The sequence below is a fragment of the Paramisgurnus dabryanus genome, chromosome 14 (assembly GCF_030506205.2).
Source record: "Paramisgurnus dabryanus chromosome 14, PD_genome_1.1, whole genome shotgun sequence".
In the NCBI taxonomy this organism is placed as follows: Eukaryota; Metazoa; Chordata; class Actinopteri; order Cypriniformes; family Cobitidae; genus Paramisgurnus; species Paramisgurnus dabryanus.
In genome coordinates this window covers 30,399,948-30,414,224 of record NC_133350.1, presented here as the reverse complement: position 1 = coordinate 30,414,224, position 14,277 = coordinate 30,399,948, and the positions used below count along the sequence as shown (strand labels likewise).

At 41.0% G+C, this 14,277-nt stretch overlaps 11 non-coding genes across 11 annotated transcripts; all 11 read right to left on the bottom strand.

Moving 5' to 3' along the window:
• Nucleotides 1–5,159: 5,159 nt before the first annotated feature.
• Nucleotides 5,160–5,232, bottom strand: trnav-cac (transfer RNA valine (anticodon CAC)). Its single transcript has one exon. It is a non-coding gene; the product is annotated as a tRNA-Val (tRNA).
• An 815-nt stretch (nt 5,233–6,047) lies between these two features.
• trnac-gca (transfer RNA cysteine (anticodon GCA)) lies at nt 6,048–6,119 on the bottom strand. Its single transcript has one exon. It is a non-coding gene; the product is annotated as a tRNA-Cys (tRNA).
• A 464-nt stretch (nt 6,120–6,583) lies between these two features.
• On the bottom strand, nt 6,584–6,665 carry trnas-gcu (transfer RNA serine (anticodon GCU)). The gene has a single exon. It is a non-coding gene; the product is annotated as a tRNA-Ser (tRNA).
• A 794-nt stretch (nt 6,666–7,459) lies between these two features.
• trnav-cac (transfer RNA valine (anticodon CAC)) lies at nt 7,460–7,532 on the bottom strand. Its single transcript has one exon. It is a non-coding gene; the product is annotated as a tRNA-Val (tRNA).
• An 826-nt stretch (nt 7,533–8,358) lies between these two features.
• trnac-gca (transfer RNA cysteine (anticodon GCA)) lies at nt 8,359–8,430 on the bottom strand. The gene has a single exon. It is a non-coding gene; the product is annotated as a tRNA-Cys (tRNA).
• A 464-nt stretch (nt 8,431–8,894) lies between these two features.
• Nucleotides 8,895–8,976, bottom strand: trnas-gcu (transfer RNA serine (anticodon GCU)). Its single transcript has one exon. It is a non-coding gene; the product is annotated as a tRNA-Ser (tRNA).
• A 794-nt stretch (nt 8,977–9,770) lies between these two features.
• trnav-cac (transfer RNA valine (anticodon CAC)) lies at nt 9,771–9,843 on the bottom strand. Its single transcript has one exon. It is a non-coding gene; the product is annotated as a tRNA-Val (tRNA).
• Nucleotides 9,844–10,669: 826 nt separating this feature from the next.
• Nucleotides 10,670–10,741, bottom strand: trnac-gca (transfer RNA cysteine (anticodon GCA)). The gene has a single exon. It is a non-coding gene; the product is annotated as a tRNA-Cys (tRNA).
• Nucleotides 10,742–11,205: 464 nt separating this feature from the next.
• Nucleotides 11,206–11,287, bottom strand: trnas-gcu (transfer RNA serine (anticodon GCU)). Its single transcript has one exon. It is a non-coding gene; the product is annotated as a tRNA-Ser (tRNA).
• Nucleotides 11,288–12,081: 794 nt separating this feature from the next.
• Nucleotides 12,082–12,154, bottom strand: trnav-cac (transfer RNA valine (anticodon CAC)). The gene has a single exon. It is a non-coding gene; the product is annotated as a tRNA-Val (tRNA).
• An 826-nt stretch (nt 12,155–12,980) lies between these two features.
• On the bottom strand, nt 12,981–13,052 carry trnac-gca (transfer RNA cysteine (anticodon GCA)). Its single transcript has one exon. It is a non-coding gene; the product is annotated as a tRNA-Cys (tRNA).
• Nucleotides 13,053–14,277: the final 1,225 nt, after the last annotated feature.

The window sequence follows — 14,277 nt, the reverse complement described above, 5'->3', positions numbered from 1 at the left end:
TAAATCACACAAAACTCTGCATCAAAACAAGTCATTTGGAGAATCAAGCACATACAGCGAAGAACCAGCCATGGGGAACAGCTGTAAAGGAAGCATTTGTCAGCATCGTTGTCTCACATCATATGTTTAAGGATTCAATGACATTACTTACATCATGGAAGCCACATTTGCAGGGAATATTTTTCCCAAAAATATCTTTTTTTCTGACCGTTAGGCCATATGCAGGGGTCAGCGGACAATTCTTTATCCTCTCTAACACTGCCTTCCAACGTCTGCTCCCGGGTCTCTGGCCAGTGGAAAATTTATATTTCCCCTGGGCAAACAGCATCATGACGCCGGTCCAGAATGAATCTGGCTTTCCTTGCTTTGGCATCTATAGGGCGAGAGGCAGTCATTTAGGCTGAGTATGCAACATGTAGGCCTACATGCACAGACAGATAAACAGACAGACAGGTAGATAGATAGGAAATTAAGCAGCTACAATATAAGGTTGTATGTTTTTTACAGTCTTAACTTAATATTTTAGTCTTAAGTGTGTCAAAATTCTAAGAATAATGTCATTTTAATCTTATTCCTAGACTTAAGCATAAGTTTGATTTATAAAGCCTCCTAAGTGTTAAGACTAGGTCTCAGATCCTAAATTATTTAAGAAAGCTGGAGAGGTCTTATGCACTTAGCAACAAAGAATGTGTTAGAATTACTTTAATTCAAATGTATTTCTATGGATGGTTTTAGCAGTAACAACATAAACACGCAGCTTTCGTGGTCATCACATAACTTCTGGTAAACTCTGCGTAGAATAATTAAAAACAAAGTCCTTTAAAAGTAGTTTATATATGTACAATGAGCAGAAAATAGACAGTAGATAGGAATTAATATAACATTATGAAATATAAAGAGTATAGGGTTTTTTATACAATGTATATTATATTACACTATATAATATACAGTATAAGATGTATATTAGTGAAACTTATTCAAGTGCTTGCACAGTACCGAGATTTTTTATGAGATTATCAAGACAGCATACTTAAAGGTATATAAATTTGCATAATATATACTGTAAAAAGTTAAAGTTGGATCAAATAATTGATATTGCCTAAAAATGTAATGTTTTTTCAACTTACATTTTCTGAGTTTAAGTGAAATAAATAAAGTTAAAATGTTTAATTATTAGGTGTTACTAATTGAAGTAAGTTTTTTTTAAGTAGAGACGCTTTTGGTTTTACAGTTTATGACAGGTAAATAAAATACCATAAAATGTAAATAACAACTACAATAGCATTATCAACCTAAAAAATTGTGAAGTATCTACAAGATTGCAGTGACATCATTACATGTAAAGTGATATTAATAGTGTCATGATTCTGCCCTCTTGTCATTGCTTTATTCTAGTCTTGAGGCAGAATCATGATAGACTCATGTTTTGTGTGCCTGTACGTGGCCTTTTTGTCTCGTCACTTTATCCCCGCTCCCTTGTCATCCTCTTGTCTTCATTGACTAATCCTTGTCACCTGTTCCCCTCATTATTTTACCCCTATTTAAGCTCCTTGTGCTCTGTGTTCTGTCTGGTATCGTTAGCTCTGTTCCTGATCCGTTCCTGTGTGAAGTGAAGTGAAGTGAAGTGAAGTGAAGTGAAGTGAAGTGAAGTGAAGTGAAGTGAAGTGAAGTGAAGTGAAGTGAAGTGAAGTGAAGTGAAGTGAAGTGAAGTGAAGTGAAGTGAAGTGAAGTGAAGTGAAGTGAAGTGAAGTGAAGTGAAGTGAAGTGAAGTAAGCCAAGTCTAGTAAGCCAAGTTCTTTGAATGTTGTTATTGTGTTGTCTAGTCAAGTTCAGTCTAGTTAATGTCAAAGTCTAGTCAAGTTTAGTGTTAGTCAGTACTAGTTATTGTTGCTTGTTTAATGTTTTGCTCCCACGTGGGCTCTGTTTACTTATTAATAAAGTCATCTTTGTTTTCCATCTGTCTGCGCTTGGGTTCGTTCTCATTCTAATCATGACAAATGGAGTATAAAACCCTGACCCCAAACATAATGTTACAATATTAGCAATGAGCAAGCCAAATGTGAAAGTGACAAGATGGCAAAAATTACAATTGTGTTTAAGTGGAGAAATTCAGCTTAACTTGATCATCTTGTTCAGGCTTGATCATCAAAGTATTTTTTATCTAAGTGTTTGCAAACTTTTGTATTTTCTTATATACACCTTGTCAGTGAAATGAAAATGATATGATTCATCATCTTAATTTTTTAAATAGCACTACGTTTGTCTATTTCATTAACATGTTATAATCTTAATCAAAATGGTGCAAAATCTTGTAAAATAAATGTATGTACTTATTTGTAATATTGTTAAACTTTTCTTGAAGCAAATTTAAATTAATATATTTAAATACTAATATAATTGTAATGTCTTCATGATTCATGAATGTATGGTGTCACATGCTGCTGTGAATGTACCGTTGCCGGCTTTCTATTGGCTGATTCAGAGGTTAAGGGCGGCCATTTTAGGTTGAAATCATTGTAGTCCTCAGTTTGCAGCACTTAAGTCAGCACTTAAGAATGAGTCTTACACTTTACTGAAAGTTGCTTTCAGCCTCTTAATAAATGTCTCCTATTCTCAGACTGCTCCTACTCCTTACTAAGAATTTTCTGACACTTAAGCCATAGCTTAAGACTATTCTTAAGAGCATTTCTGAGAAGTTTTATACATACGGGCCCAGGAATTTTTTAAGTCTTCAGTTTCTGAAACACTGTTTCATTTACATTGTTAAGATCACATTAGATGGCATGAACTCACCCTGATGGTTGTCGGTTATTAAAAAATGTAATCAAAACAGTTTAGTGATGAAAGAAATGGGGAAAATGATACTCTCTTACTCACAATCTCTCTATTGTATGATAACTGAACTAAAATCACAACACAAGTCAATCCTGTTTCTTCATTGATGTTATGAAATGTTTTTTTTGATACAGAATATGATGAATGACATGAATATATATTAAAATATCCATTTCAGTTTACCTTGATGGCTATTTTCTGTTTCGATCTCTTGTCCTATTGCTGCAGACGTTATGGTCAAGTGGTGTAACCAGTGTTTTGTCTGAAAGACTAATATTATACAAAAAAGATCATATGAATAATAATGTAATACTCTACTACACTGTAATAATGGGTATTTCAACGATTTGTACTTAAATGGTCAAAGAATAGAACAAGATGTTTACAGCATATGGTCTTACTCAGTACAATGAAAAACGCATACAATTTAAATTTAGAAATAAATATAACAAAAAACATATTCTCATAGAATATTACTAATTAAAGTACTAATTTCATGAGAACTCATGAGGTGTAAAAGATTAGATATTAGTCATTTTTTGTGACTATCTATCTATTGACAACATATTTTGTTAAAAATAGTATACATGTCATATTAAATAATAATTAACCGCGTTATCCTTAAGGTTTTGTGACCGTCTTATCAAACTTAACAGCGACATAAACACTCGACACAGACACAAAATTGAGCATCTCTGTTCTAGTTTAATTTGATGAACAAAAGACAGACACACAAAAGACACTTAAAAACGTCCAGTAAAAAAAATAATTAATATAGCGATTAGCATTATCCCTTAAGGTTTTGTGACCGTCTTATCAAACTTAACAGCGACATAAACACTCGACACAGACACAAATTTGAGCATCTCTGTTCTAGTTTAATTTGATGAACCAAAGACAGACACACAAAAGACACTTAAAAACGTCAAGTAAAGAAAATAATTAATATAGCGATTAGCATTATCCCTTAAGGTTTTGTGACCGTCTTATCAAACTTAACAGCGACATAAACACTCGACACAGACACAAATTTGAGCATCTCTGTTCTAGTTTAATTTGATGAACCAAAGACAGACACACAAAAGACACTTAAAAACGTCAAGTAAAGAAAATAATTAATATAGCGATTAGCATTATCCCTAAAGGTTTTGTGACCGTCTTATCAAACTTCACGAAAAACATCCAACGTTTATCAGAGCAGAATTATTTACAAAAACAACAAATACTTTTACGATTTCACTTTAGTGATTTATAATTATATTCAGATAATTTAGTAAGTTCTACTTACTTTTAGTGTCTAGAGATATTCGCCGACGGTAAATACAGTTACCTGAGGATGAACTGTAACATCGTCTCCGTCAGTAACCTATCAGAACACTGCTTGCACGGGGCACCTGTTTCGACGCATATAATTGGCTCTTTTGCCCCCCTTGGAGCGGCAATTTTTTTGAAGCATATGATTGGCTCTTTTGCCACGCTGTTGTTAGGACTCTGTTCGGATTTGTTAGGAACTGTTAGGACCTTGTTAGGACTTGTTAGGACTTGTTAGGAACTGTTAGGACTTTGTTAGGAATTGTTAGGAATTGTTAGGACTTGGTTAGGACTTGTTAGGACTTCTTAAAGCAGTCCAATTAGTGGAGGGTACAAACTTTGTCGGAACCCCTGCGGTTGGCCATTGTGCGATTCCTAAATTACCAGCAAGTACGTAGTAGTGTGAATCAAATAGTTTCCGTTGTTGATTTAATTAAACGTTACCTTTTTGAAAGTGTTCATTTTGGCCTAACGGAAGGTAAACGCCTGAAGAGAACTGTGCATGAGCAATCCATCGCCTTAGACATGTTTAGAGATATTATCAAGGATTGACCTTTATTCTTTTTCAAAATTGTTTTCAACGGATTTCAACATGAAACACTTTCCTGTCTTACGTTCAACTAACACTAACAGACGATCAGGTTTAAAATAACGTGCATAAAACTGATGTAACTGTTGAGGTACTTAAATCAACATGACCAAAACCCTGTCATATCTCTAACAAAGTGTTTATTTCAGTCGAACCGAGGACTTTTTGTGATAACCACATCACCACAGAAACCTGTTCGTGTGGATTCTTTGGTTATTTTGATAGATTTAGCCACACATTTTCTCTCTGTGCAACACTCCCCAAAGGGGCAATGCTTTTCGCCCACTTGCGAACTGGCCACCTTTCAAGCGTGAAGCGAATGTGACGGGCGGAACTGTGTGTAACCTTAAAAGTGCTTCATGACACAAGGAGTAACGTGTCTCAAGAGAGGCTTTTAACTCGCAGCGTATCAAAAGGAACGCGCTGTTTCTGCCCGGTTTCGAACCGAGGACCTTTCGCGTGTGAGGCGAACGTGATAACCACTACACTACAGAAACCTACACGCTGTGGTACTTGCTTGTATAAACGGATTTTGCCACATATTTTGCGATCGCTTGAAGGAACCGCACAAACTGTATGAGAAAGGCGGCGCATTTCCCAGAAATGCATGGATGCTGATTCTGAAACTGGCAAACAGCCACACACTTCTTAGTTTGGGTATCTCACCGATTTGTTTCAGACGTGAAGTGTGAGCAGTCAAGTCGCAGCTCTGCGATCTGACCGAATTGTGCAGGTATCTCCAAACCTGCTTCTGGTCGGCTACCTTCCTGCAGACTTCAGTTTCAACACACCTCTCTGTAATTATCAAGCAATCCTGAAAACCTTGATAAGCTGCTTCAACTATGTTTCATTGGGGTTGGAGCTAAAATCTGCAGGGCGGAAGCTCACCAGGAGCAGGGTCGGAGACCCCTGGTAGAGTGTGAGCATGCAATTCGTGAGCTTTGGCTTCACGTCGCATGGGATTTACTCGTTAAGTGTAGGTTGGCATTTAGCCACGACTGTGCTGAAATGGCACAGTGTATGCTCGTCTTTAGCGTAGTACAGGGGTCGGCAACGCCGGTCCAGAAGTGCTGCAGTCCTGGAGATTTTACTTCCAACCCTGATTAAACCTCATCCACCTGTAGTTCTCAGGTGACCCTTTAGACCTTGGTTAGCCTGTTCATGTGTGCTTGATTTGAGCTGGAGCTAAACTCTGCAGGACTGCTGCACTCCAGGACCGACGTTTGCCTACCCCTATGTTAAAAGGATCCAGGATGAACTTTGAGTCAGAAATATTAGCGCGCCAAAAGACGGACATACAGGCGTATAGCCAAGGGGGCACCCGGATTTGAACCGGGGACCTCTTGATCTGCAGTCAAATGCTCTACCACTGAGCTATACCCCCTCACAGAAGAAAAGTGGCTGAAGAATTGAAAAAGCATCATGTGTTATACTTCACCACAGTTAAAGCTGTCGTGATAATGTCCAAGTGAACCGTTAGACTGCCCTATTTGCGTTTAAACGCTTTAGCACTGACCTATAGAAATTGTGCTAGAGAAAACGCATGTTTTTAACCATTCCGCTAATGTTATTCAGTTGTTATGATTACTGTTTTGTTCCTCTTTCATCAAACATCAACAAAGGAACCACTCAACCCTGTCTTTACCACTTTCTAGACAGTTGGCACAAAGCATGGACTTTAGAGTCTGAAAACACTCAAGTGTCCGCCAGAGACTCTGGCGAGTAAGCACTTCAAAACTGGTGAAAAGAAAACACACTGATTTCTCTACTCCTAGAGGTGTGGGAAACAACGTAACCATCGGCAATGTGGCATGTTAAAGACAGTTCAGCTTCACAACGACAGACAGACGACGAGGATGGGATTCGAACCCACGCGTGCAGAGCACAATGGATTAGCAGTCCATCGCCTTAACCACTCGGCCACCTCGTCACGTGAAACTTTGTCGGAACCCCTGCGGTTGGGCATTGTGCGATTCCTAAATTACCAGCAAGTACGTAGTAGTGTGAATCAAATAGTTTCCGTTGTTGATTTAATTAAACGTTACCTTTTTGAAAGTGTTAATTTTGGCCTAACGGAAGGTAAACGCCTGAAGAGAACTGTGCATGAGCAATCCATCGCCTTAGACATGTTTAGAGATATTATCAAGGATTGACCTTTATTCTTTTTCAAAATTGTTTTCAACGGATTTCAACATGAAACAGACAAAAAACAAACGAGACATTCAAGACTTTATGTAAAGGGAACAAGAGGTTTTCATTGGCTTCTCTACACAGCCAACTGGCTGGGTAATGTTGACTAAACCTCAGTACACTTTCCTGTCTTACGTTCAACTAACACTAACAGACGATCAGGTTTAAAATAACGTGCATAAAACTGATGTAACTGTTGAGGTACTTAAATCAACATGACCAAAACCCTGTCATATCTCTAACAAAGTGTTTATTTCAGTCGAACCGAGGACTTTTTGTGATAACCACATCACCACAGAAACCTGTTCGTGTGGATTCTTTGGTTATTTTGATAGATTTAGCCACACATTTTCTCTCTGTGCAACACTCCCCAAAGGGGCAATGCTTTTCGCCCACTTGCGAACTGTCCACCTTTCAAGCGTGAAGCGAATGTGACGGGCGGAACTGTGTGTAACCTTAAAAGTGCTTCATGACACAAGGAGTAACGTGTCTCAAGAGAGGCTTTTAACTCGCAGCGTATCAAAAGGAACGCGCTGTTTCTGCCCGGTTTCGAACCGAGGACCTTTCGCGTGTGAGGCGAACGTGATAACCACTACACTACAGAAACCTACACGCTGTGGTACTTGGTTGTATAAACGGATTTTGCCACATATTTTGCGATCGCTTGAAGGAACCGCACAAACTGTATGAGAAAGGCGGCGCATTTCCCAGGAATGCATGGATGCTGATTCTGAAACTGGCAAACAGCCACACACTTCTTAGTTCGGGTATCTCACCGATTTGTTTCAGACGTGAAGTGTGAGCAGTCAAGTCGCAGCTCTGCGATCTGACCGAATTGTGCAGGTATCTCCAAACCTGCTTCTGGTCGGCTACCTTCCTGCAGACTTCAGTTTCAACACACCTCCAACACACCTCTCTGTAATTATCAAGCAATCCTGAAAACCTTGATAAGCTGCTTCAACTATGTTTCATTGGGGTTGGAGCTAAAATCTGCAGGGCGGAAGCTCACCAGGAGCAGGGTCGGAGACCCCTGGTAGAGTGTGAGCATGCAATTCGTGAGCTTTGGCTTCACGTCGCATGGGATTTACTCGTTAAGTGTAGGTTGGCATTTAGCCACGACTGTGCTGAAATGGCACAGTGTATGCTCGTCTTTAGCGTAGTACAGGGGTCGGCAACGCCGGTCCAGAAGTGCTGCAGTCCTGGAGATTTTACTTCCAACCCTGATTAAACCTCATCCACCTGTAGTTCTCAGGTGACCCTTTAGACCTTGGTTAGCCTGTTCATGTGTGCTTGATTTGAGCTGGAGCTAAACTCTGCAGGACTGCTGCACTCCAGGACCGACGTTTGCCTACCCCTATGTTAAAAGGATCCAGGATGAACTTTGAGTCAGAAATATTAGCGCGCCAAAAGACGGACATACAGGCGTATAGCCAAGGGGGCACCCGGATTTGAACCGGGGACCTCTTGATCTGCAGTCAAATGCTCTACCACTGAGCTATACCCCCTCACAGAAGAAAAGTGGCTGAAGAATTGAAAAAGCATCATGTGTTATACTTCACCACAGTTAAAGCTGTCGTGATAATGTCCAAGTGAACCGTTAGACTGCCCTATTTGCGTTTAAACGCTTTAGCACTGACCTATAGAAATTGTGCTAGAGAAAACGCATGTTTTTAACCATTCCGCTAATGTTATTCAGTTGTTATGATTACTGTTTTGTTCCTCTTTCATCAAACATCAACAAAGGAACCACTCAACCCTGTCTTTACCACTTTCTAGACAGTTGGCACAAAGCATGGACTTTAGAGTCTGAAAACACTCAAGTGTCCGCCAGAGACTCTGGCGAGTAAGCACTTCAAAACTGGTGAAAAGAAAACACACTGATTTCTCTACTCCTAGAGGTGTGGGAAACAACGTAACCATCGGCAATGTGGCATGTTAAAGACAGTTCAGCTTCACAACGACAGACAGACGACGAGGATGGGATTCGAACCCACGCGTGCAGAGCACAATGGATTAGCAGTCCATCGCCTTAACCACTCGGCCACCTCGTCACGTGAAACTTTGTCGGAACCCCTGCAGTTGGGCATTGTGCGATTCCTAAATTACCAGCAAGTACGTAGTAGTGTGAATCAAATAGTTTCCGTTGTTGATTTAATTAAACGTTACCTTTTTGAAAGTGTTCATTTTGGCCTAACGGAAGGTAAACGCCTGAAGAGAACTGTGCATGAGCAATCCATCGCCTTAGACATGTTTAGAGATATTATCAAGGATTGACCTTTATTCTTTTTCAAAATTGTTTTCAACGGATTTCAACATGAAACAGACAAAAAACAAACGAGACATTCAAGACTTTATGTAAAGGGAACAAGAGGTTTTCATTGGCTTCTCTACACAGCCAACTGGCTGGGTAATGTTGACTAAACCTCAGTACACTTTCCTGTCTTACGTTCAACTAACACTAACAGACGATCAGGTTTAAAATAACGTGCATAAAACTGATGTAACTGTTGAGGTACTTAAATCAACATGACCAAAACCCTGTCATATCTCTAACAAAGTGTTTATTTCAGTCGAACCGAGGACTTTTTGTGATAACCACATCACCACAGAAACCTGTTCGTGTGGATTCTTTGGTTATTTTGATAGATTTAGCCACACATTTTCTCTCTGTGCAACACTCCCCAAAGGGGCAATGCTTTTCGCCCACTTGCGAACTGGCCACCTTTCAAGCGTGAAGCGAATGTGACGGGCGGAACTGTGTGTAACCTTAAAAGTGCTTCATGACACAAGGAGTAACGTGTCTCAAGAGAGGCTTTTAACTCGCAGCGTATCAAAAGGAACGCGCTGTTTCTGCCCGGTTTCGAACCGAGGACCTTTCGCGTGTGAGGCGAACGTGATAACCACTACACTACAGAAACCTACACGCTGTGGTACTTGGTTGTATAAACGGATTTTGCCACATATTTTGCGATCGCTTGAAGGAACCGCACAAACTGTATGAGAAAGGCGGCGCATTTCCCAGGAATGCATGGATGCTGATTCTGAAACTGGCAAACAGCCACACACTTCTTAGTTCGGGTATCTCACCGATTTGTTTCAGACGTGAAGTGTGAGCAGTCAAGTCGCAGCTCTGCGATCTGACCGAATTGTGCAGGTATCTCCAAACCTGCTTCTGGTCGGCTACCTTCCTGCAGACTTCAGTTTCAACACACCTCCAACACACCTCTCTGTAATTATCAAGCAATCCTGAAAACCTTGATAAGCTGCTTCAACTATGTTTCATTGGGGTTGGAGCTAAAATCTGCAGGGCGGAAGCTCACCAGGAGCAGGGTCGGAGACCCCTGGTAGAGTGTAAGCATGCAATTCGTGAGCTTTGGCTTCACGTCGCATGGGATTTACTCGTTAAGTGTAGGTTGGCATTTAGCCACGACTGTGCTGAAATGGCACAGTGTATGCTCGTCTTTAGCGTAGTACAGGGGTCGGCAACGCCGGTCCAGAAGTGCTGCAGTCCTGGAGATTTTACTTCCAACCCTGATTAAACCTCATCCACCTGTAGTTCTCAGGTGACCCTTTAGACCTTGGTTAGCCTGTTCATGTGTGCTTGATTTGAGCTGGAGCTAAACTCTGCAGGACTGCTGCACTCCAGGACCGACGTTTGCCTACCCCTATGTTAAAAGGATCCAGGATGAACTTTGAGTCAGAAATATTAGCGCGCCAAAAGACGGACATACAGGCGTATAGCCAAGGGGGCACCCGGATTTGAACCGGGGACCTCTTGATCTGCAGTCAAATGCTCTACCACTGAGCTATACCCCCTCACAGAAGAAAAGTGGCTGAAGAATTGAAAAAGCATCATGTGTTATACTTCACCACAGTTAAAGCTGTCGTGATAATGTCCAAGTGAACCGTTAGACTGCCCTATTTGCGTTTAAACGCTTTAGCACTGACCTATAGAAATTGTGCTAGAGAAAACGCATGTTTTTAACCATTCCGCTAATGTTATTCAGTTGTTATGATTACTGTTTTGTTCCTCTTTCATCAAACATCAACAAAGGAACCACTCAACCCTGTCTTTACCACTTTCTAGACAGTTGGCACAAAGCATGGACTTTAGAGTCTGAAAACACTCAAGTGTCCGCCAGAGACTCTGGCGAGTAAGCACTTCAAAACTGGTGAAAAGAAAACACACTGATTTCTCTACTCCTAGAGGTGTGGGAAACAACGTAACCATCGGCAATGTGGCATGTTAAAGACAGTTCAGCTTCACAACGACAGACGGACGACGAGGATGGGATTCGAACCCACGCGTGCAGAGCACAATGGATTAGCAGTCCATCGCCTTAACCACTCGGCCACCTCGTCACGTGAAACTTTGTCGGAACCCCTGCGGTTGGGCATTGTGCGATTCCTAAATTACCAGCAAGTACGTAGTAGTGTGAATCAAATAGTTTCCGTTGTTGATTTAATTAAACGTTACCTTTTTGAAAGTGTTCATTTTGGCCTAACGGAAGGTAAACGCCTGAAGAGAACTGTGCATGAGCAATCCATCGCCTTAGACATGTTTAGAGATATTATCAAGGATTGACCTTTATTCTTTTTCAAAATTGTTTTCAACGGATTTCAACATGAAACAGACAAAAAACAAACGAGACATTCAAGACTTTATGTAAAGGGAACAAGAGGTTTTCATTGGCTTCTCTACACAGCCAACTGGCTGGGTAATGTTGACTAAACCTCAGTACACTTTCCTGTCTTACGTTCAACTAACACTAACAGACGATCAGGTTTAAAATAACGTGCATAAAACTGATGTAACTGTTGAGGTACTTAAATCAACATGACCAAAACCCTGTCATATCTCTAACAAAGTGTTTATTTCAGTCGAACCGAGGACTTTTTGTGATAACCACATCACCACAGAAACCTGTTCGTGTGGATTCTTTGGTTATTTTGATAGATTTAGCCACACATTTTCTCTCTGTGCAACACTCCCCAAAGGGGCAATGCTTTTCGCCCACTTGCGAACTGGCCACCTTTCAAGCGTGAAGCGAATGTGACGGGCGGAACTGTGTGTAACCTTAAAAGTGCTTCATGACACAAGGAGTAACGTGTCTCAAGAGAGGCTTTTAACTCGCAGCGTATCAAAAGGAACGCGCTGTTTCTGCCCGGTTTCGAACCGAGGACCTTTCGCGTGTGAGGCGAACGTGATAACCACTACACTACAGAAACCTACACGCTGTGGTACTTGGTTGTATAAACGGATTTTGCCACATATTTTGCGATCGCTTGAAGGAACCGCACAAACTGTATGAGAAAGGCGGCGCATTTCCCAGGAATGCATGGATGCTGATTCTGAAACTGGCAAACAGCCACACACTTCTTAGTTCGGGTATCTCACCGATTTGTTTCAGACGTGAAGTGTGAGCAGTCAAGTCGCAGCTCTGCGATCTGACCGAATTGTGCAGGTATCTCCAAACCTGCTTCTGGTCGGCTACCTTCCTGCAGACTTCAGTTTCAACACACCTCCAACACACCTCTCTGTAATTATCAAGCAATCCTGAAAACCTTGATAAGCTGCTTCAACTATGTTTCATTGGGGTTGGAGCTAAAATCTGCAGGGCGGAAGCTCACCAGGAGCAGGGTCGGAGACCCCTGGTAGAGTGTGAGCATGCAATTCGTGAGCTTTGGCTTCACGTCGCATGGGATTTACTCGTTAAGTGTAGGTTGGCATTTAGCCACGACTGTGCTGAAATGGCACAGTGTATGCTCGTCTTTAGCGTAGTACAGGGGTCGGCAACGCCGGTCCAGAAGTGCTGCAGTCCTGGAGATTTTACTTCCAACCCTGATTAAACCTCATCCACCTGTAGTTCTCAGGTGACCCTTTAGACCTTGGTTAGCCTGTTCATGTGTGCTTGATTTGAGCTGGAGCTAAACTCTGCAGGACTGCTGCACTCCAGGACCGACGTTTGCCTACCCCTATGTTAAAAGGATCCAGGATGAACTTTGAGTCAGAAATATTAGCGCGCCAAAAGACGGACATACAGGCGTATAGCCAAGGGGGCACCCGGATTTGAACCGGGGACCTCTTGATCTGCAGTCAAATGCTCTACCACTGAGCTATACCCCCTCACAGAAGAAAAGTGGCTGAAGAATTGAAAAAGCATCATGTGTTATACTTCACCACAGTTAAAGCTGTCGTGATAATGTCCAAGTGAACCGTTAGACTGCCCTATTTGCGTTTAAACGCTTTAGCACTGACCTATAGAAATTGTGCTAGAGAAAACGCATGTTTTTAACCATTCCGCTAATGTTATTCAGTTGTTATGATTACTGTTTTGTTCCTCTTTCATCAAACATCAACAAAGGAACCACTCAACCCTGTCTTTACCACTTTCTAGACAGTTGGCACAAAGCATGGACTTTAGAGTCTGAAAACACTCAAGTGTCCGCCAGAGACTCTGGCGAGTAAGCACTTCAAAACTGGTGAAAAGAAAACACACTGATTTCTCTACTCCTAGAGGTGTGGGAAACAACGTAACCATCGGCAATGTGGCATGTTAAAGACAGTTCAGCTTCACAACGACAGACGGACGACGAGGATGGGATTCGAACCCACGCGTGCAGAGCACAATGGATTAGCAGTCCATCGCCTTAACCACTCGGCCAAAAAAGGGGCAAAATGGACTGCTTGTGGGGGGAAGAGAAGAAAAGAGAGAGGAAAGAGAGGGGAAAAAAAGAGAAAAAAAGGAGAAAAACGTACACTATATCAATTTTTATCTTCTCTTTTATCTTCTCAACATTGTTTACACACAGTTCTCCACTAATTGGAAGGTTTATCATAAATGTACATTTGTATACTTCAAATGTTTATATTTCAAAGTCTATATTGTAAATATCCTCTGATTCTATTTTATTTTATTTGCAGTAGTACTTCATCCATCACCCAGCACCTTAGCTTAATTGCACCTTAATGTTTGTTACTATTGCAATATTGTAAGTGACACAATCATGCCAATAAAGTTCTTTAAATTGAAAATTAAAATTGAGATACAAGTAATAGTGACAGCAACTATACACTCTTCCTCCAGACACCCAGGGTCAGTCCTGAGGCTGGACAGTACCACCACCCCTACACCTTACAGGTGTAGTTGTACTTTTCCTTTGTCAGCCTCTTCTGTGCCGGTTCCCCCCTTGACACTAGCTCCTCATCAGAAATTGCAATGAATTTATTAAATATGGCTTAAAAACAGATACAAATAGGATTGGTATGAATAATAAAGCTTTGTTATGATAATTATGAGTGCGGGTACATCTAATAATAATGAGAAAAGGAGAAAATGCAGATTAAATGA